The sequence below is a fragment of the Stegostoma tigrinum genome, chromosome 2, assembly GCF_030684315.1.
Source record: "Stegostoma tigrinum isolate sSteTig4 chromosome 2, sSteTig4.hap1, whole genome shotgun sequence".
NCBI lineage: Eukaryota > Metazoa > Chordata > Chondrichthyes > Orectolobiformes > Stegostomatidae > Stegostoma > Stegostoma tigrinum.
In genome coordinates, this window is record NC_081355.1 from 123,074,253 (window position 1) to 123,096,027 (window position 21,775).

The 21,775-nt window shown below is 43.4% G+C and overlaps 1 protein-coding gene across 2 annotated transcripts in view; it reads left to right on the top strand.

Annotated features, from left to right (window-relative positions):
• The window catches only part of apbb1ip (amyloid beta (A4) precursor protein-binding, family B, member 1 interacting protein), a 146,451-nt gene that overhangs the window by 89,379 nt on the left and 35,297 nt on the right, over window positions 1-21,775 (top strand). The window lies entirely within an intron of this gene.

Genomic DNA, 21,775 nt, shown 5'->3' on the forward strand with positions numbered 1-21,775 from the left:
CCTAAATTCCCCCTTATTTTGAGGTTATGCCCCTAGTCCCAGTTTTACCCACCAGTGGAAATAACCTCTCTGCATCTATCTTATTTATTCCCTTCATCATTTTACATGTTCCTAAAATATCCCCCCATTCTTCTAAATTCACATGAGTATAGTCCCATTCTGCTCAATCTCTCCTCATAAGCAAACTATCTCAACTCCAGAATCAACCTAGTGAACCTCCTCTGCACTCCCTCCAGTGTTAGTACATTCTTTCTCAAGTAAGGAGGCCAAAACTGCATTCAATACACCAGGCGTGGCATCACCAACATTCAAAACAGCTGCAGCATAACCTCCCTATTTTTAAACCCTCGCCTTCTAAAAACAAAGAACAATATTCCATTTGCCTTCATCAATACGTGCTGCAACTGCAAACCAAATTTTTGTGATTCATGCACAAGGACATCCAGGTCCCTCTGCACAACAGCATGCACTAATTTTTCGCCATGACTGATTACCAACCAGAAAAGACATTAAGGAATAAAGAGATAGTAGGGGATAATGGTGCAGAAGTAGATGATGAGCCATGATCTGTTTGAATAGTGCTAGTGTCGCAAATATCAAACTGCTCATAGTTTGACTCATAATGGAGTCCAAATAAGCATTATTGAACCATTACTGTTTAATTCATGGTTACATTCAAAGAAAGTCTTTTTATTCTTTGACCATAAAATATAGCAGTGCAATGCCCATATTTGTGCAAAAGTGCATGCTGTGTTCGGCTCAGAACAGTATTTGCCCATGCTCACCACACTTCAGTGTGCGCCTCTCTGGTTGCTATTTTGGGTACATCATTAGTCCAGGAGCATGCACTGAGAGTGAGCAAAGAAACAGATCGTGTCATCAGTCAGCTTTTCATGGTATCTATCTTCAGTGGTGTAACCGCATTGCAGCTGTAATGTTGCACAGTTAAACATGCATTCAGCAGCCACAGGAATGTCCCCCTTCCAGCTCAAGGAATCACCAAACACTTTCAGGTTAGTTGCTATTGATGTTTACTGGCTGTTGCTGAATTACTAGAATTGTTTGGAGGTTTGGGCAGCTATTTAAAGTCAGCAAACTCTACAGGGAGTGATGTGGAATGCTGTGGTAGCCTTGACTCTCACTTCAACTCTCAGACTTGCTACAGCCAACTCCCGCCAAAATCTGTCACCTCTTGGATGCAGATATGCAGCCTCAGGGCAGGCAAGGATCATGTTATTGGTTGTTATAAGGTAACCACGGCCCTGAATGTCTTTGCAATGGCTTTTTGCAGGCTAGGGAGGAGAGAACTGCTCGAAATATCACACAGATTGTGGTTCTGTGTTGTACAAGGGTGGTGAGCAGTGTACTGTGTGCAAGGAGAAGGATATATTTTGAGTTTTTTTCTGGAAAGAAACAGCTGAAGTGTGATTATAACTTCACAAGAATAGTAGACTTCACCATGATGCAGGGTTTGGTTAACTATACACTTTGCTTTTAGGCACCGTGTATGAAGTATAAATAGAGATTTACCACAACATAAATGTGTTCCACCCTGTTAAAGGTTGCACATCAGCTGTACATTTCACATCTCACAGGTCAATGCCTGGTATCACAGCAAGAATCATAGTGCCTTTATTTTGTGCTGACCTGCTGCACTATCGACATTTAAACCACTGAGAGAAGGGAGTTAGATGACTGGGCAGTAAGTGTTATCAGCTGACCAGATGGATTACAACTTTGTGAGTGCAGCGATACAGTTACAGTGAAGATGGGTGTTGGGAGGTGCTGAACATGAGGTGCATGTTAGCATGACCTACAGCTTACAGTTTACAATAGGCCGTATTGGAATGTGTGAGGGATGATTATTATTTGGGATATCATTGCCCTTGATAGCTCAATCCTGTCAGTAGCTTTGAATGATGTTATGGCTGTTCCATTGATGGAGAGCATCATTTTCTCTATGAGGCTGAGAAAGTTCACCCATGCTTGCTAACGTGGTCCATCAGCTGAAGTTGCTGCCTACTATCATGCACTATAATAACCTGGTATAGAGAAGGTAGCTATTCAGCAGATGGGTGGTGTTATGCGTGGCATGATGCATCATATAGCTGTCATGGCTGAATTGCAAATTGTTTGGGGTATGTACAAGGCTTGTAGAATTACAAAGTGTCAAAGGATGAGGGGAACCCAAGATTGTGAAGTATGAGTTGTGACTGTTAGGAGTTGCTCAGAAATGAATGAAAGGGGATTGTGATGAATTAAGCAGTGGTTCAGTTGTATTTGGAGATGGTCATTGCCTGACACTTGTGTGACCTTTAAGTCATTAAGCTTCTTTTATCACTTCTTTTATTCTGGTCCTTAGGGGCTGTAATTATCAGCTCCCATTACCTTCATAGCCTTTGTCTGGTTAGCTTCATGATCCACTGTAAGTTGAGGATCTCCCTTCCCCAGTTTATTTCTTGCATCAAAGTCTCGGAACTCTGTTCAACAATCTAAAAACCCACATTTTGTCATGTTTTGCCTTTTTTTTGTGCTTTGTCCAGGTTAAACTCATTCTTAGAATGACCTCCAGCAGCTTTTTTCAGTAATGATGCAGTTTTCTGTTAAGACATGCAGGCTAATTTTAAATGGTTGCAGGTTGCCTTGAACTTGTGCTAGCTTCTCAGGGCTTTGGCATGAAGCCAATTATCATTATATTTTGCACTGGCTGAACAGAAATCACTGCAATGAGAAGGCAGTGTGAATTCTGCTTGCATTTCATTTGCATCAGAAACAACAAATACAAGTTCATCATGCACCAAGATCACCTGTTGTCAGCCATTATCCAATTTCATGATCTTAGGCTCCAAATTTATCTAGTCTGCATCATTCCAAGGTCTGAACCAAAAGTAAAATACTGCGGATGCTTGAGGTCTGAAAACAAAACAGAAGGTGCTGGAGAAAATCGGCAGGTTTAGCAGCATCTGTGGAGAGCAAAACAGAGTTAATATTCCAAGTACAACTATTCTTCTTTGTTCCATCTTCTTCATCACAGGTTAAATAGTGAAAGTTCATTTGTCTGAATATAGTGAGTGGATACACTTACTCAGCAGTAAAATTAAATCTTCTCCCTTTCTGCCGGTTCTTATGGTGACTTGAAATAACAAACACGATGACAATGCTAAGTTATATTTAGGTTTAAGATCCCTTTCTCATCATTATAGCTCAGTAGAGATTTTCAGCAACTATATTGATGTTAGCAGATAAGAGCTGCAAAACTTAATGATCCCCAATTAAATCATATCTCGACCCTGAGGGCTGATTACAACTCTCAGAATTAATAAACCTCAATTAGTCTCCAAGAGCAAATCACACTGCAATTTTTAAAGAATTTTTTTCGTGAAGACAAAATATAATGAAATGAGAATGGCAGATTCTCTAATCGACCAAATCTGATTGCCCTTTCTCACAGCAGATAATGCATCACTGTTGCATTCAGTTAAGTATAATCCATAAAAGTAAATGCACAATGACACACTGGCAATAGCCACTAGTTTTGCTTGATGCCCTCTTTTTGTTAGAGGGTTTCCTCCAATGCTAAGGACCCCATCACATGTAATGTTGCAATTAATGCCAGCTTGAACAATCCACAAAAAGGGATTTTGCTCCCTGTCATCCACCCAAAAGTACTAACTGTTGCAAATTTAAAACTCATGGTGCTTGGCACCTGGCCATCATATTCTTCTGATCTGCTGACTCATGGATATACTTCTGCAAGACAAAAATTCCTCTTTCACATTGCTGATCCCAATTTATAATTACCTGCCATTTGGAAGGTACAGCCAAATCAGAAAAAGCAAGAAAGTGGATTTGCACCAATTGAATTTACACGAGATTTGTACATTTTTGTTCATTCATGGATTGAATGAATGAGAGTAATTCACCTCGTGAGTCCCCAAGCATTGAGTACGCCAGCATTTGTTGCCCATCTCTGACTGCCCTTGAGAAGGTGACTGTGAGCTGACTTCCTAAACTGTTGCAGTCCATTTGGCATAAGCAGGCCTTCAATATTGTTCCGGAGGTAGTGAGGAACGTTGATATATTTCCTAGTCAGAATGGTGAGTGACTTGGAGAGGAACCAGCAAGTGATAGTGTATCTGCTGCCCTTGTCCTTTTGGATGTTAGTAGCTGTGTGTTTGGAAGATGCAGCCTAAGATGTGTTGGTGATTTCTGCAGTGTATCTTGTAAAGACATATACAATGCTGCTATTCAGAGTCGGTGGTGGAGAGAGGGAATGATTGTGGATGTGATGTCAATCAAGCAGGCTGCTTTGTCATGGCCAATCAAGCTTCTTGAGTGTTGTTGGAGTTGCACTCATCCAGGCAAGTGAGAAGTATTCCATCACACTTCTGACTTACATAGAACACAGAACAGTACAGCACAGAACAGGCCCTTCAGCCCACAATGTTGTGCTGACCATTGATCCTCATGTATGCACCCTCAAATTTCTGTGACCATATACATGTCCAGCAGTCTCTTAAATGACCCCAATGACCTTGCTTCCACAACTGCTGCTGGCAACGCATTCCATGCTCTCACAACTCTCTGCGTAAAGAACCTGCCTCTGACATCCCCTCTATACTTTCCACCAACCAGCTTAAAACTATGACCCCTCGTGCTAGCCATTTCTGCCCTGGGAAATAGTCTCTGGCTATCAACTCTATCTATGCCTCTCATTATCTTGTATACCTCAATTAGGTCCCCTCTCCTCCTCCTTTTCTCCAATGAAAAGAGACCGAGCTCAGTCAACCTCTCTTCATAAGATAAGCCCTCCAGTCCAGGCAGCATCCTGGTAAACCTCCTCTGAACCCTCTCCAAAGCATCCACATCTTTCCTATAATAGGGCGCCCAGAACTGGACGTAGTATTCCAAGTGCGGTCTAACCAAAGTTTTATAGAGCTGCAACAAGATCTCACGACTCTTAAACTCAATCCCCCTGTTAATGAAAGCCAAAACACCATATGCTTTCTTAACAACCCTGTCCACTTGGGTGGCCATTTTAAGGGATCTATGTATCTGCACACCAAGATCCCTCTGTTCCTCCACGCTGCCAAGAATCCTATCCTTAATCCTGTACTCAGCTTTCAAATTCGACCTTCCAAAATGCATCACCTCGCATTTATCCAGGTTGAACTCCATCTGCCACCTCTCAGCCCATCTCTGCATCCTGTCAATGTCCCGCTGCAGCCTACAACAGCCCTCTACACTGTCAACGACACCTCAAACCTTCGTGTCGTCTGCAAACTTGCTGACCCATCCTTCAATCTCCTCATCCAAGTCATTAATAAAAATTACAAACAGTAGAGGCCCAAGGACAGAGCCCTGTGGAACTCCACTCACCACTGACTTCCAGGCAGAATATTTTCCTTCTACTACCACTCGCTGTCTTCTGTTGGCCAGCCAATTCTGCATCCAAGCAGCTAAGTTCCCCTCTATCCCATTCCTCCTGACCTTCTGAATGAGCCTACCATGGGGAACCTTATCAAATGCCTTACTGAAGTCCATATACACCACATCCACAGCTCGACCCTCATCAACTTTTATAGTCACATCCTCAAAAAACTCGATAAGGTTTGTAAGGCATGACCTACCCCTCACAAAGCCGTGTTGACTGTATTTGATCAAGCCATGCTCTTCCAGATGGTCATAAATCTTATCCCTCAGAATCCTTTCTAACACCTTGCAGACGACAGACGTGAGACTTACTGGTCTATAATTGCCGGGGATTTCCCTATTTCCTTTCTTGAAGAGAGGAATTACATTTGCCTCTCTCCAGTCCTCAGGTACGACTCCAGTGGAGAGCGAGGATGCAAAGATCTTCGCAAGTGGCGAAGCAATTGCATTTCTCGCTTCCCAAAGCAGCCGAGGACAAATCTGTATGACCCTATGTTTCTGGATGATGTTACTGAAGGATCACATGTGGATGCAAAACAAAAGGGGTGCAAAGATAGATCCTCTGGATTTTTTAAAAAAAATTCATTCATGGAGCGAGAACTTTGCTGGCCAGGCAGTGTTTATTGCTCATCTCTAATTACCTAGAGGACAGTTCAGAGTCAACCACATTGCTGCAGCCTGGAATCACATGTAGGCCAGACTAGGCAAGGATGGCAGTTTCCTTTCCTAAAGGACAAGAGTGAACCAGATGGGTTTTTCCTGACAATCGACAATGGATTCACAGTCATCAATAGACTTTTAAGAGATTTTTTTCCACTGAATTCAAATTCCAGCATCTGTCATCATGGGATTCAAACCCGGGTTCCTCGAACATTATCTGGGTCACTGGGTTTACAGTCCAGCAATAATATCAGTAGGCTGTTGCCTCCATCAGACTGATGGTGTGGATACAGAAACAGAAACTACTGCAAGTGATTCACCAAATGATATGGTCAACCAGTCAAAAGCTTCAGATAAATAAATGAGGAACAGGGAGGACAGCTTGCCACAGTTACCTAGAATGCCAGCAATGCATCAAGGTATGAAGCCTGATTCAATTCAATCAGCCACAGAATCATAGGAAAGATAGAAAGTTGAGGCCAAGTCCTACATGCTGGTTCTGCTCCACTTATCAGTCCACCGTTGCTAGTGGACCCAGCAGCTTGCTTACAAAGCCTTGTGTTGTGGCTGTACAAGACTCTGGTCAAACCTCTTTTGGAATATAGTGTTCAGCTCCTGGTCTCCCTGCTATAGAAAAGATATTGTGAAACTTGAAAGGGTTCAGAAAAGATTTAGAAGGAATTTTCCATGGTTGGAGATCCTGTGTTGCAGAGAGGCTGAATAGGCTGGGGCTATTTTCCCTGGAGCGTCAGAGGTTGAGGGGTGACCTTATAGAAGTTGGTAAAATCATGAGGGACATTCATATATGAATAGCCAAGGCTTTTTCTTCCCTAGGCAGGGGAGTCTAAAACTAGAGGGCCTGGGCTTAAGTTGAAAGGGACAATATTTAAAAGGAACCTAACAGGTAACTTTTTCCACACAGAGGGTGGTGCATGTATGGAATGAGCTGCCAGAGGAAGTGGTGGAGGCTGGTATAATTACAACATTTAAAAGGCATCTGGATGTGTTTATGAGCAGGAACAGTTTAGAGAGATATGGGCCAAATGCTGGTAAATGGGACTAGATTAATTTAGGATATCTGGTCAGCATGGATGAGTTGGACCAAAGGGGCTGTTTCTGTGCTGTACTCGTGTGTTTGGGAACCATTTGGGAGATTTTTTTCAAGCCATTTATATGATATGACCAGATGATCACTTGATCAAATATGTATCAAGCACAAAATAAATTCCAGCAATTCTAGATTTATGAAGAAACCAAACCATCTATTTTAAGCATCATCACCTCCAGATCAATAATGTAGAAGATGCACACACCAGACGGTTTTGTTTATACAACATGCCGGGGAGACATCACAAGCAGATAAATCAGTTTGTTTCAACAGATAGGCCTGCGGGTGGCGGAACCCAAGAAATTCTGTTTGAAACCTGACACTTTCTGCAGTAGGAAGAGGGAAAACATTCAAAGCCAAGCACTGTAGCCTTAACACATCTATAAAATTTAAAGTCTTTGTTTCGCAGTTTATCAATATTTCACCCAGTTATGTAATCGAGCAAATGTCAGCACAATATTGGTGAAAAATGGCTGCTCAGCTTGTTGGACTGGGAAAGGTTCCAAAATTGGGGGGAGACAGAGCCACGAAAGGGTTCAAAACATAAGAATGAGAATTTTATGTACTGCGTTTTGGGGATCAAGACCTAATACATGAATAGGAGTAGAATGGATTAAATGATTTCAAAGCAAGACAAAACATGGGCTGGACACAGCAGAACAAGATATAAAGTGGCTCTGGCTAATTTTGAGAGGGTAAAATGCTCACAGGTTACACAAAATTGTGGAAACTGGAAACCTTTTCAAATCAATAATCTTTCAACTGATGACCTGAAATTTTACCTATATTTCTCTGCACAAAATATTACCAGAGCTGTGAAGCATTCCCAGCAGTTTCTGCTTTTAATTTCAGCTTTCCTGAGTCTGTAATATTCTTCTTGATTATGGTAAAACACTACAACCGTCTAATGCTTTGCAATTGCAGATCCAAACGTGTCACTCCACTTCAGACTTCACACTTAAGTCCTCAACTCTGTTATAGTGGGGTGATGAATGGGTGAACAATGTGGATGAAACATCAGGCTAAACCATCAATGGAATGCATAAAGTCAATGCCTGAAAGCCTTAAATCCTGACAATCCTACCTGCAACAGATTATCCCCAGATGGGAAGCATGGAATCAGTGTGAACTCCAGAAGTTCCACTGTGAGCTGATGCCAGAGCCTGGATCGAAGGCAGAGGAGAACATTAATCTTCAAGGAAGTAAACTCAGTAAAGGCTTTGTTCAATTTTGCAGACTGATGGGACAATATCTAACCCTTCTAATTAATTCAGGGGTATGGGGGGGGTGGGGGAAGGGAGAAGAGGGCTCAGGATGAGTGCAGGATGAAGGTGCAACGGATTGGGAGGATGGGGAGGTAAGACGGGACGGGGGAAGCAATGGAAGGGGGGAGGGAAGGGGAGAGGAGGCCAGGGGCCGTGGGGGAGGGGGATGTCGGAGGAATGCGGGGGGGGCGGGGTGAAGAGATGAGGGACGGAAGTGTGTTTAATTGGGAAGGGAGTGAGGGAGCAAGGTTGAGTGGCGGGGGGGGTGGTTTAGCTGGGCGGAGGTTGGTGTGAAGGATGGTTTGATGTGTTGGGGGGGGTGAGGTGTGGGTGCAGCGGGAGAATGGGTCGTAACGAGAGTGGGAATACACTCCTTCCCGCCTGTAACACAGTAACTGAGGAAAGCTCCCCGGGTCCCCAAATCACGATGACTCAGGGGGAGTCCAGCAGCTCAGGCCCACGGCCCATACCCTGGTGACAGGGCCAGGTAAGGGCTATCTGCTGACTGGCCCGGTACCTCCTATTGTAGAAGCTCTCCATCCGCTGCCACCGTTCAGCCCCATCCCCATTATCGGCCTCCTGCTGTCGCCGGAGAAAGCCCACCGGGTCCTTCATCTTCCCATTCACGGTGACCGTCGACGCAACTACTTGTGCCTTGTGCATGGTGGGCAAGCTTTGGGGACTCACGAGGTGAATTACTCTCTGCAGGATTCCCAGTCTATGACCTGAACTTGGAGCCACTCTACTCAAATGGCTAGTCTGGTTCAATTTCTGGCCAACAGTAACCCCAAGGGTGTTATTCGTAGGGGATTCAATGATGGTAATGCCCTTAAATGTCAAGGAGCAGTGGTCAGATTATGTCTGTTTGGAGATGGTCATTGCCTGACACTTGTGTGATGCAAGTGTAACTTGTCATTTGTCAGCCAAAGCCTGGACATTGTCCAGGTGTTGCTGCATTTGGGCATAGATGGCTTCAATATCTGAAGAGTCACAAATGGTGTTAAACATTGCACAATCAGCAGTGAACATCTCCAATTATGATCTTATGATGGTGAGAGACCATTGATGAAGCAAACAAAGATGGTGGGACTGAGGTTCCTCGTTGCCACACATAGTCAAATACAGCCTTAAGTTAGGTTTATTGTCACATGCACTTAAGTGCAAAGTGCAGAATTACACTGAAATGTGTAGAATGTAACCCTGATGCTATTTTAGGTACAAATTAACTAGGCACAAATCTTAAATAAATAGTTTCAGAGATAGTAGGAACTGCAGATACTGGAGAATCTGCTGCTCCTCTGATGCTGCATGGCCTGCTGTGTTCATCCAGCTCTACATCTTGTTATCTTAAATAAATAGATTAGGTACAAAATAAAGAAATAAACAGAAAAGCTAGAAGTTCTACATTACAGTTCTTCAGAGTATAAATTAGGGAGTTAAAGAAATAAAGTTAAAACATAAACATTACAGTCCTTCCACAGTCTGCAGTCTCACCACGTTGTAGGGTTTACACACGTGGCCTCGCTCCTCCCGCATACTTCAGGGCTCAAGATCTGTGACACGCTGACTGCACCAGACCCCAGTCTGCTGGGTGCTCCACTCTAGCCCGATGACCGCTGGCTGCCCCGCTTGGCTTGAGCCTACCAACTGCTGGCAGTCCTGCCCTCCCGCTGGCTCACTGACCACTGGTCATCCCGATCCGCTCGGGGCCATCCGACCACTCCACTCCGGGCCCTAAACTGCTGCAGTGCAGCCACACACTTCACAAGCCAGGCTACGTTAAAAAAATGAAAAAATTGAAAAAGAAAAGGAAAAGAAGATAAAGAAAGAGAAACACGCAGAAATGACAAACCCCAGGCTAAGCACGGATGCTGCCTACTGCACCACTGCCACCCTTGGACTCAAAGGCAGTCACTCTCTCCTCACCTGTGGAATTCAGCTCTTTTGTTTATGCTTGAAACAAGGCCGTAATGAGGTCAGGAGCAGAATCATCCTGGCAAAACCCAAACTGGTCACCTGTGAACACATTTTTGCTGAACAAGAGCTGCATTGACAATACTGCTGATAATACCTTCCATCATATCGCTGATGTTTGAAAATAGACTGATGAGGCAGTAAGTAGCCTGACTGGATTTGTCCTGGCTTTTGTGTGCAATTCTCCACCTTGTTGGTTAGATGCCAGGATTGTGGTTGTATTGGAACAGCGTGGATATGTGCACAGTATGTTCTGGAGTACTTACCTTCGTTACTATTGCAGGAAAGTTATCAGGATCCATAACATTTGAAGCATCCAGTGCCTTCCCCTATTTCTGTACAATATGAAGAATGAGTAAAATTGGCTAAAGACTGGCATCTGTGATGCTGGGGACCATGCACTCAGCATTTCTGGCTGAAGATTACTGCGAATGATTATCTTTTGCATTCACATACTAAACTGTCCCCCCATCGAAGATAGGGATCTTTGTGTTTCGCCAGTCTCCCCACTTGCTGTTTGGCATACAGGTACTCCTGTTTTATAGCTCATCAGGTTAACATTTCAGTTTTCGGTTGATGTTGCTCCTGGCACACCCTTCGCATTCTTCATTGATCCCCTGACTTGATATTATCGGTAGAGTGGGTGATATGGCAGGCCATGAAATTGTAGATTGTATTGGAGTGCAATTCTGCTGCTCGTGATGGTCCTCTTGGATGCCCAGATCCTTTCAAAGTCTCGCACAGCAATAAAGTCACATAACACAATGGAGTATACTCTCAATGTAAAGACGGAACTTCATCTCCGCAAAGACTGTGAGGTGATTACTCTTATTGATACACTCACCCCCTTAACAATATGGTCATGGATTAAAGCATCTGCAGCTTGCAGATTAGTAAGGACGAGTTACCTCTTGTTAGTTCCCTCACCACCTGCCACTGACCGAGTCGAGCAGTTACGTACTTCAGAGTCTGACCAATTTGATGGGTAGTTGGTGCTGCTGGAATGATCTTAGTGTTTGGCATTGAAGATTCTCTACCCAGAATTCATTCTGCATTCTTGCTACCCTCAATGCTTCTCCAAGTCAAGTTCAATGTGGAGGAGTATTGATTCACCAGCCCAAAAGGGAATATGGGGGGAGGCAGTGTGCTACATAGAAATCAGCAGGCGGTATCGTTACTCATGTTTGACCTGATTACATGAGACTTAATGGGGCCCAAAAACAATGTTGAGAACTTCCCAGACAACTCCCTCCCAACTGTATATTACTATTCTGACATTTCTGAGACATAACCAGGGATGATTATGTTTTCTGGGGCATTGCAAGGTATGATTCTGTGTGTATAACTGTCAGGCTGTTCCTTGACTATTCTATTTTGACTTGTCTAGTCCTGATGTTGGTCAGGATGACTTTGCAAGGTCAAGAGTGCCGTGTCTGCTGTCATTTTTAATGCCTTAGTTGATGCCAGGTGCTCCATCCAGATTCATTCTTTTTTTGAATCTTTTCAGTGGTTAATGCATCTTGCTAGGCTACATCAGAGTGGAGTTCAGGATTAACTACATTGCCATGAATCTGGAATCTCATGTAGACCACGAAAGAATGAGAGCTTCATTTCCCTGAAGGACTTTGGTGAACCAGATGGGTTTTTGTGACAACGGACAACAATTTCATGGTTATCGTTAGACTTTTAATTCCAGATTTAATTCAATTCAAATTCCAGCATATGCTATGGTGGGATTTGAACCTGAGTTCCAAGAACATGAATAAAAGCAGAAAGTGCAGGAGATACACAGCAAGTCTGGCAGCATCTGTGGAGAAACAGAGTTAAAATTTCAAGCTCAATGACATCTTCAGAAACACCTCTCCAGGACTTTCTGTTTTTATTTCAGATCTGCAACATTTGCAGCAGTTTACTTTTATACTCCAGCAGGTTGTGGAGGCCAAGTCATTGAGTGTATTTAAGACAGAGATTGATAGGTTCTTGATTAATAAGCGGATCAAGGGTTACAAGAAAAATGGGGTTGAGAAACATATCAGCCATGATCGAATGGTGGAGCAGATTTGTTGGGGTGAGTGCCTTAATCCTGCTTTTGTATCTAATGATCTAAGAATACTACCTGGTCTAAGAATACTACTCCAGCAACAGTACCATTGTGCTGTTGAAATCTGATGAAAAGATGATGAAATGTCATCATCTCTTGCTTGTTCAATATAATTGAAGCTCTGATCACAACTTTGGAATAATTTCACAAATGCACATTTTCCCATTTATCCTGAACTATAACAGCATGAGATCAGATGGGGTCAGTGCTCTTGGAATTTGAAGTTATATCACTGATAAAGCAAATGAATGTTAATGTGTTCTTCTATCAGCAATCATAATGAGACCATTAACACATTACAATTAAGTAGATTCATCCTCCCCTAAAATATCATTTAAAGCAATTTCAAAAAATGAAAGGCCACTGCAAAACTCAGGTTGATAACTCTAATGTATTCTAGGAGGTTTCATAATATGGCCATTCATTTCCAGCCAATTATGCCTATCACTGGTCACGCAACATTATCATCCTTGTGCCATCCCACGCAATTAAAAAAAAACAAACTCTTTGTTATTGATGATATCTGTGAAACTATTGTTGGTTATCATAAAAACACATCTGGTCCATTAATGTCCTTTAGGGAGCAAAAATTGTTCTCTTTACCTGGTCTACATGTCGGTCTTTTTATCCATTATCTCCAAAATTTTTGGAACGTATTATTGAAAATACTCATAAAAGCTAAATGTTAAGCAAAACTCATCTTTGTAAAGCCCTCTGAATCTTCTTTCCAATTCCTCACAGCTCAGTTCAGGTAATTAATTGGTCCCTGGAGGCTCCTGAATAACCTGGTAAGGTTGGGTACACTTGCTGTGAATTTGGCCACAAACAGCACAAATGGTATCTCTTCCACTGTTTCAGTTCAACTGAAACTAACTCATAGTCTGTTGTAGTATGAGTTATGCTCAATATATGTAATACATTCATTGGTCATTTCCTTACATTATTGAAATGTTTTATCATTCATCAATAAAATGATTGTTTACCCATTATACTAAACTCAGTGGGTAGACATTTATGCCGTTCAGTGGCACACTGATTAGGGTTTGGGGGGGCACTGTAAAGCTGATATAATACTGGGGGTGCCTTTCTGGTTCCTAACCCCTATGCAATGTTATATATGACTGGGAGATATTGGGCATTCCAAGTACTCCTGGGTTCCCCTTCCAGCCCAGTGGCAATGTTTCCCAAGGTCAGAACCAACTCTGAAACCTGTCAGGTCTCATTCCTCAGTCTGTGCGTGGGAAAGGGAGAGGTTCTTCCTTTACAGTCCTCGCAGACCCTTTGAAGGCCTCAACCTAAGATCTGTCCCATCCAACCCCTGGTTTTCCCTCCCTATCTTTGCCTGTTAAACATAGACTCTATTCTTTCACTCCACTAATGCCATTGCATATTAGCCTGCCCCGCTGAAACACCCCTCTCATCAAACTAGCTTCTACTCTGACCCCACAGTTCCTTGTTGTCAGAGCCTAGAGCAGTCAGCACCAGCAGTGACCACTGCTTCACTGGAACCCAAGAGTTAGTGGCCATCTTATTGATTGATTCAGAATGAATTTGTAATAACTTCCCTCTTATATTTTAAATCCATGTTCCTGGTACTGCTGGTGTCATGAGAACAGAAGCAAATTCCACGCTGATTTAGGTGCGGACCCATCGTCTACACCAAGGAAGAAGATCCCTTCATAGATTTGCGAGGGATTGAAGAGTTGAGGACATGATCCTTTACCTAATTTTAGCCTGTTTATCGGCAATAAATCTATTTCTGCTCATTCTGGTATGCAGCCTGGAATTATACTTAGGCCTTTCAAAAATATCTTTTGACGAAGAGTTTCAACATACTTACATTTCAATTTCCTACATTCCTTAGTCTAAGTTGCTATTTCAACTGGACAAGCATAATTGAAAGTGAAGACGCAGCTACAATTGCTGTATACACACACAAGGGCTGTAACCACACCACACTATTTTGCATAGCTGCCTGCTATTTATCAAGTGAGCATGGTGTTGCGTGATCCAGTCATCAGTGTCAGAAAACGCTTTGCATAAACAACCCAAAGTAACCACCAAAAAAGCACAGAGGGCAGGGGAAGGGGGTAGGGGGTGGTGGGGGAGCTGGTTCAGTGGCATCTTCCTCAATTTGTTCAACTTCCTTTCATTTTAATGCTAACTCTTTTTTTTATACAGTGTATACCAGGCATTGCTTCATTGAGCAAATCTTCTGTGAGTTTCATTTCTCTTTCAACAACCTACATTTTTGGATTCTATTTCAGGACTATTGCGAGTCACGTCAAACCTATTCTTACCTTCAGAACAGTTTCAGATCATTAATCAGGAGTGGGAAAGGTGCCTCATCTTTCTCCTCCTTAGCACAGGAACACTGAGGCCAATTGAAAAATCTTAATATCATTTGACTGACATGGAGGTAGCTGTGTTGGCCTGGGATGGACAAGATCAGAAATCACAAGAGACCAGTTTATTTGAAAACACAAGCTTTCAGAGTGTAGCCCCTTTGTCAAGTGACTGAAGTTATTTAATTTAGCTTGAGCCACGGATCGAACAGGTGAACAACACAAGAAACAGGAGCAGGACAACGCCATGCAGCCCCTTACACCTGTTCCATCATACAGTAAGACTGGGGTTGGTCTGATTGCGATCTCAATTCCACATTCTCACCTACCCTGATAATATTTGAACTCCTTTGTCCTATGCAAGCATGCAGATACTGCAGGTAGTGAAGAAAGCTAATAGCATGCTGGCCTTCATAACAAGAGGAATTGAGTATAGGAGCAAAGAGGTCCTTCTGCAGCTGTACAGGGCCCTGGTGAGACCGCACCTGGAGTATTGTGTGCAGTTTTGGTCTCTAAATTTAAGGAAGGACATTCTTGCTATTGAGGGAGTGCAGCGTAGGTTCACGAGGTCAATTCCCGGAATGGCAGGACTATCATATGTTGAAAGATTGGAGTGACTGGGCTTGTATACACTCGAGTTTAGAAGGATGAGAGGGAATCTGATTGAGACGTATAAGCTTATTAAGGGATTGGACACTCTGGAGGCAGGAAGCATGTTTCCGCTGATGGGTGAGTCCAGAACCAGAGGACACAGTTTAAAAATAAGGGGTAGGCCATTTAGAACAAGAGTTGAGGAAAAACTTCTTCACCCAGAGAGTAGTGGATATATGGAATGCTCTGTCCCAGAAGGCAGTGGAGGCCAACTCTCTGGATACTTTCAAGAAAGAGATGGATAGAGCTCTTAAAGATAGTGGAATCAAAGGTGATGGGGATAAGGCAGGAACAGGATACTGATTGTGGATGATCAGCCATGATCATAATGAATGGTGGTGCTGGCTCGAAGGGCCGAATGGCCTACTCCAGCACTTATTGTCTATTGTCTATAATAATCTACCTCTACCTTAAAAAGAGTCAAGGCCTCCACTTGCATCACATTTTCAGGGAGGAAATTCCAAAGACTCATGACACTCTGCAAGGAAAGATAATTGATAACCTCTGTTTTAAAATCGGCGACCTCTAACTTTTAAACGATGACTCCTAGTCTGGACTCTCCCATTAAGGAAACATCCTCTCCACATCCACACTGTCAAGACCTCTTAGGATTTTATGTTTCACTTAAGTTACCTCTTACTCTTCTAAACTCTAGTGAATGGACAGTCTCATCTGTCCATTGTTTCCTCAAAAGACAAACAGGTCCCTCCTGGTATTAGACCAATGAACTTTCTGTTAACTAACACCAATGCATTTACATCCTTTCTCAAATAGGGTGACGAATGATGTGCAATGTACTTCAGATGTGGTATCACCAGTGCCCTGTATAATTAAAACATAAGCATGCTATTTTTGTATCCAGTTTACCTTGTGAAAAACAGAGACACGCACGAGAATTCCTAGAAGCAGGGCATTCCAACCGGAACTCCATCAACAAACACATTGATTTGGAGCCAATCTACCATCCCCTGAGAAAAAGAACAGGAAATGACATCACCAACCCAAGGAAACCTAACCAGATAAATAGAAAGCGGGACATAAAACCAGCGCTTCGTCGGAGGCTCACTGCTGATGTTACCTAGAATGGTGACAAAACATTTGAAAACTAACCTTCCAGCTCAGCGAGCAAACTCACATCCAGAACCTCAACCTGAGCTACAAATCTTCTCAAAACTCGCTATTAGCTTTTCTATTTAGTATACCCAGATCACTTTACATCTCAAAGCTCTGTAATCTCTCACCACTTAGATCTGCTTCTTTTCATTTATTTTAATTTTTCCTGCCAAAATGTACCCCACTTCATATTTTCCCACATGATTCTCCATGTGCCACATCTTTGCCAACTCACATAACCTAGCAATATATTTTCTTTACTCTCTCCCTCTAATTAGCTAACTAATCTTCTATCTGTGCCAATATGCTACTCCCTACATCCTCACAGTATCACAGTGTTACAGTGCAGAAGACCATAAGCAGCCCATTTTACCTGTACTGGCTTGTTCAAGGAGCATCATTACCACATGCCAGTCTCCTGCATTTCTCCCATACTCTTAGATATTACATTTATCCAAATAATCACCAATGCCTTCTTGAATGTCTCAATCAAACATGCCTCTACTACACCTCACAGCAGTGCACTCCATACTCTATTTGCCACTGAGTAAAAAAGGTTATCCTCACTTCACCCTGGCTTCTAATGCACAACACTTTAAATTGATGCCTTCTTGTTCTTGTTCAGTTTACAAGCTGAAACAACTTCTCCCTTGAAGCTCTATCTAGCCCATTCATGAAAACCTCTATCAGATCTCTCCTTAGCCTTTCTCTCTCCCAGGAGATCAGTACAAACTTTCTTTTCCAATCTTTCCCATAACTGAAGTCTCTCATTTCGAGAATAATTCTTGAAAACTGACTCTGCACTCTCTTCAGTGCGGTCACATCCTTCCCATAGTGTGGCACCCACAACTGTACACAACACTCTAGCTAAACTCTAACAAGTGTCTTCAACATAACCTCTCCAGCATACATTTAGCAAGTTCCTCTTTATCTAGACTACATTATCTCCTTTTAATTTAAAACTGTTTGTAATTTTCTTCTTTAATCCCAGATGATGAATCTTTCTCCAACAGCTTTTATTTCTCACAGGGATAAATCTTTGCTAAGAATTATTAAATATCTCTATGAAAGTCTGACAGAGCAATTCTATTTTCCTACATATAATCTAGTTTCCAAGTTCACCTTGGCCAGCTTTGTCTTCAGACCCTGGAATTTGGGAGTTAATGAAAAATTTCCTCAAATTTCTTTCGGAACTGACCAATTTTCTATAGTGGTTTGGCTCTTAGGAGATGTATAACTGTGCTGATGACGTGGTAGGGTGTATCAAACGTCCACTAAATGGCACCATTTCTGGATTCTGCATGGCTGCATACTGTCACTTTCTCCATGTTGTTCTGTTCAATAGTGCAAATGAAGTCAGGCTTTTTAACTTGTTCCAGTAGCTCAGATGTCTTATAATCTAAGGGCAGGCTCTTCTGTTTGACATTGGGCATTAAAGTGAGCTTCACTTGCACTTGCAGGGGGAAGTGATGGCCCAGTGGTATTATCATTGGACTGTTAATCCAGAGACCCAGATAATGCTCTGGGGACCTGGGTTCAAATCCCGCCATGGCAATTGATGGAATTAGAATACAGTAAATATCTGGAATTAAGAGTGTAGTGATGATCATAAATCCATTGCTGATTGTCAGGAAAAACCCATCTGGTTCACTAATGCCATTCTTGCCTGGTCCGGCCTACATGTGATTCCAGACACACTGCAATGTGGTTGACTCTTTACTGCCCGCTGGGCAATTAGGGATGTGCAATAAATGCTGCTTGGACAGCGATGCCCACGTCCCATGAACAAATAAAGAAAAATCAGAGATTGCTCAATTTCTCTCATTCAATCACACAGTATTCAGCATATTACAAAAGCATATATGAGTAGCTTGGCAAATTTCATGGCAGGGTGTACAGGAAATCCCCACATCTGCTGACACCCTCTGGGCTTGAAGGTCCTGGTGCCTTATTTCCAGGGCATACATACCCTGCCAGTCAGAAGCATGACTTGTGCATTGTTGTGAACATGCACGGCTAAACATTCTAGATCTTCCAGCCTGCAACCCTTTACCAAGACAGACATCCAAAATAATTCTGCAAAGTCAGAAGATTATACAAATTATAAAGAACAGTTAAGATTAACTAAAGGATTAAGAAGAAAGGGGAATTTAAAATAGAAGAGAAAGCTAGCTATAAGTATAAAATGATAATAGTCAGGGTTTCTTTGGGTAACTGAAAAGAAAGTGAGCTTTTGTCCTTTTGAGAGTGAAACTGGCAAGTTAATAATGGAAAATAGGGAAGTGGCAGATATATTGAATAGAAATTTTGCAACACTCTTCACTGTAAAGAAGTAACATCCATAGATAACTGAATATCAGAACAATCAGCAAAAACTTAAAACAAGACATGGAGAGAATTGTTACAACTGAAATCTCTAAAATCTCCTGGTCCTGCTGAATTTCACAAGGATACTAAAAAAAGTGACTGCTGAGATAGTAGATGAATTGGTTTTAATTTTCAAAATTTCCCTGAATTCTAGAAAGGCACAATTAAATTGCAAAATATTAAAAATGACGTCCGTGACACCACCCATGCCCTCCACCTCCTCCAGAACTCCAAATTCTCTGGCCCCCAACACCTCATATTCACCATGGACGTCCAGTGCCTATACACCTGTATTCCGCATGCAGATGGCCTCAAGGTCCTCTGCTTCTTCCTGTCCCGCAGGCCTGACCAGTCCCCCTCCACCGAAACCCTCGTCCGCCTAGCCGAACTCGTCCTAACCCTCAACAACTTCTCTTTTGATTCCTCCCACATCCTACAGACAAAGAGGGTGGCCATGGGCACCCACATGGGCCCCAGCTATGCCTGCCTCTTTGTAGGTTACGTGGAACAGCCACTCTTCTGCACCTACACAGGCCGAAAACACCACCTCTTCCTCCATTACATTGATGACTGTATCGGCGCCGCCACTTGCTCCCCAGAGGAGCTCGAACTGTTCATCCACTTCACCAACACCTTCCACCCCAACCTTCAGTTCACCTGGGCTATCTCCAACACATCCCTCACCTTTCTGGACCTCTCAGTCTCCATGTCAGGCAACCAGCTTGTAACTGATGTCCATTTCAAGCCCACCGACTCCCACAGCTACCTAGAATACATCTCCTCCCACCCTCCTGCAAAAATTCCATCCCCTATTCCCAATTCCTCCGCCTCCGCCGCATCTGCTCCCACGATGACGCATTCCACTCCCGCACATCCCAGATGTCCAGGTTCTTCAAGGACCGCAACCTGCCCCCAACAGTGGTCGAGAACGCCCTTGACCGCGTCTCCCGCATTTCCCGCAACACATCCCTGACACCCCGCCCCCGCCACAATCGCCCAAAGAGGATCCCCCTCGTTCTCACACACCACCCCACCAACCTCCGGATACAACGCATCATCCTCCGACACTTCCACCATCTACAATCCGACCCCACCACCCAAGACATTTTTCCATCCCCACTCTTGTCTGCTTTCCGGAGAGACCACTCTCTCCGTGACTCCCTTGTTCGCTCCACACTGCCCTCCAACCCCACCACACCCAGCACCTTCCCCTGCAACCGCAGGAAATGCTACACTTGCCCCCACACCTCCTCCCTCACCCCTATCCCAGGCCCCAAGATGACTTTCCATATTAAGCAGAAGTTCACCTGCACATCTGCCAATGTGGTATACTGTATCCATTGTACCCGGTGTGGCTTCCTCGACATTGGGGAAACCAAGCAGAGGCTTGGGGACCGCTTTGCAGAACACCTCCGCTCGGTTCGCAATAAACAACTGCACCTCCCAGTCGCAAACCATTTCCACTCCCCCTCCCATTCTTTAGATGACATCTCCATCATGGGCCTCCTGCAGTGCCACAATGATGCCACCCGAAGGTTGCAGGAACAGCAACTCATATTCCGCTTGGGAACCTTGCAGCCCAATGGTATCAATGTGGACTTCACCAGCTTCAAAATCTCCCCTTCCCTCACCGCATCCCAAAACCAGCCCAGTTCGTCCCCTCCCCCACTGCACCACACAACCAGCCCAGCTCTTCCCCTCCACCCACTGCATCCCAAAACCAGCCCAGCCTGTCTCTGCCTTCCTAACCTGTTCTTCCTCTCACCCATCCCTTCCTCCCACTCCAAGCCGCACCTCCATCTCCTACCTACTAACCTCATCCCACCTCCTTGACCTGTCCATCTTCCCTAGACTGACCTATCCCCTCCCTACCTCCCCACCTATACTCTCCTCTCCACCTATCTTCTTTTCTCTCCCTCGTCGGTCAGCCTCCCCCCTCTCCCTATTTATTCCAGAGCCCTCACCCCATCCCCCTCTCTGATGAAGGGTCTAGGCCCGAAACATCAGCTTTTGTGCTCCTGAGATGCTGCTGGGCCTGCTGTGTTCATCCAGCCTCACATTTTATTATCTTGGATTCTCCAGCATCTGCAGTTCCCATTATCACCATTAAAAATGACTATTCTGTTCAAGAAAGGGAAAGAGAAAACAGAAAACTATAAACAGTTCCTACTATCTCTGAAACTATAAGCTAGCTGGTCTAACATAACACAACAAAAACGCTAGGATCTATTAGCTCAAAATTCAAGCTCTGCACTTAGAAAATCTTCAGACAATAGGCAAAGTCGATATGGCTTTATGGAAAAGAAATATTTTCTTTTTGACTAATTTATGAGTTCTTTAGGAACTAACAAAGTAATATAGATAAAGGAGAACTGGTAGATGTGTTGTTCTTAGGTTTTCAGAATGGATAAGGCAAAGTGCTATGTCAAATATTAGCACAGAAAATATGAGATCACACGCTGTGCGCAGCACTCAAGTAGAGGTAGTGGATTGTCTTGTTAATGGGAAGCAGAGTGTGGATGTAAATAAGTAGTTTTTGAATTAGCAGAATGTACAACAAGTGTCCCATTAGTATCACTGTTGGAGCCTCAATCATTTACAATTTATCCAATGTCTTGGACTTTAGCCAGAAGTGCCGAGTGAGTGATTCATGTCGGCTTCCTCTAGTGCTCCCCAGCATCACAAATACCAGTCTTCTGCAAATTCAGTTCACTCCACATGATATCAAGAAATGTTTGGAGGCACTAGATATGCAAAG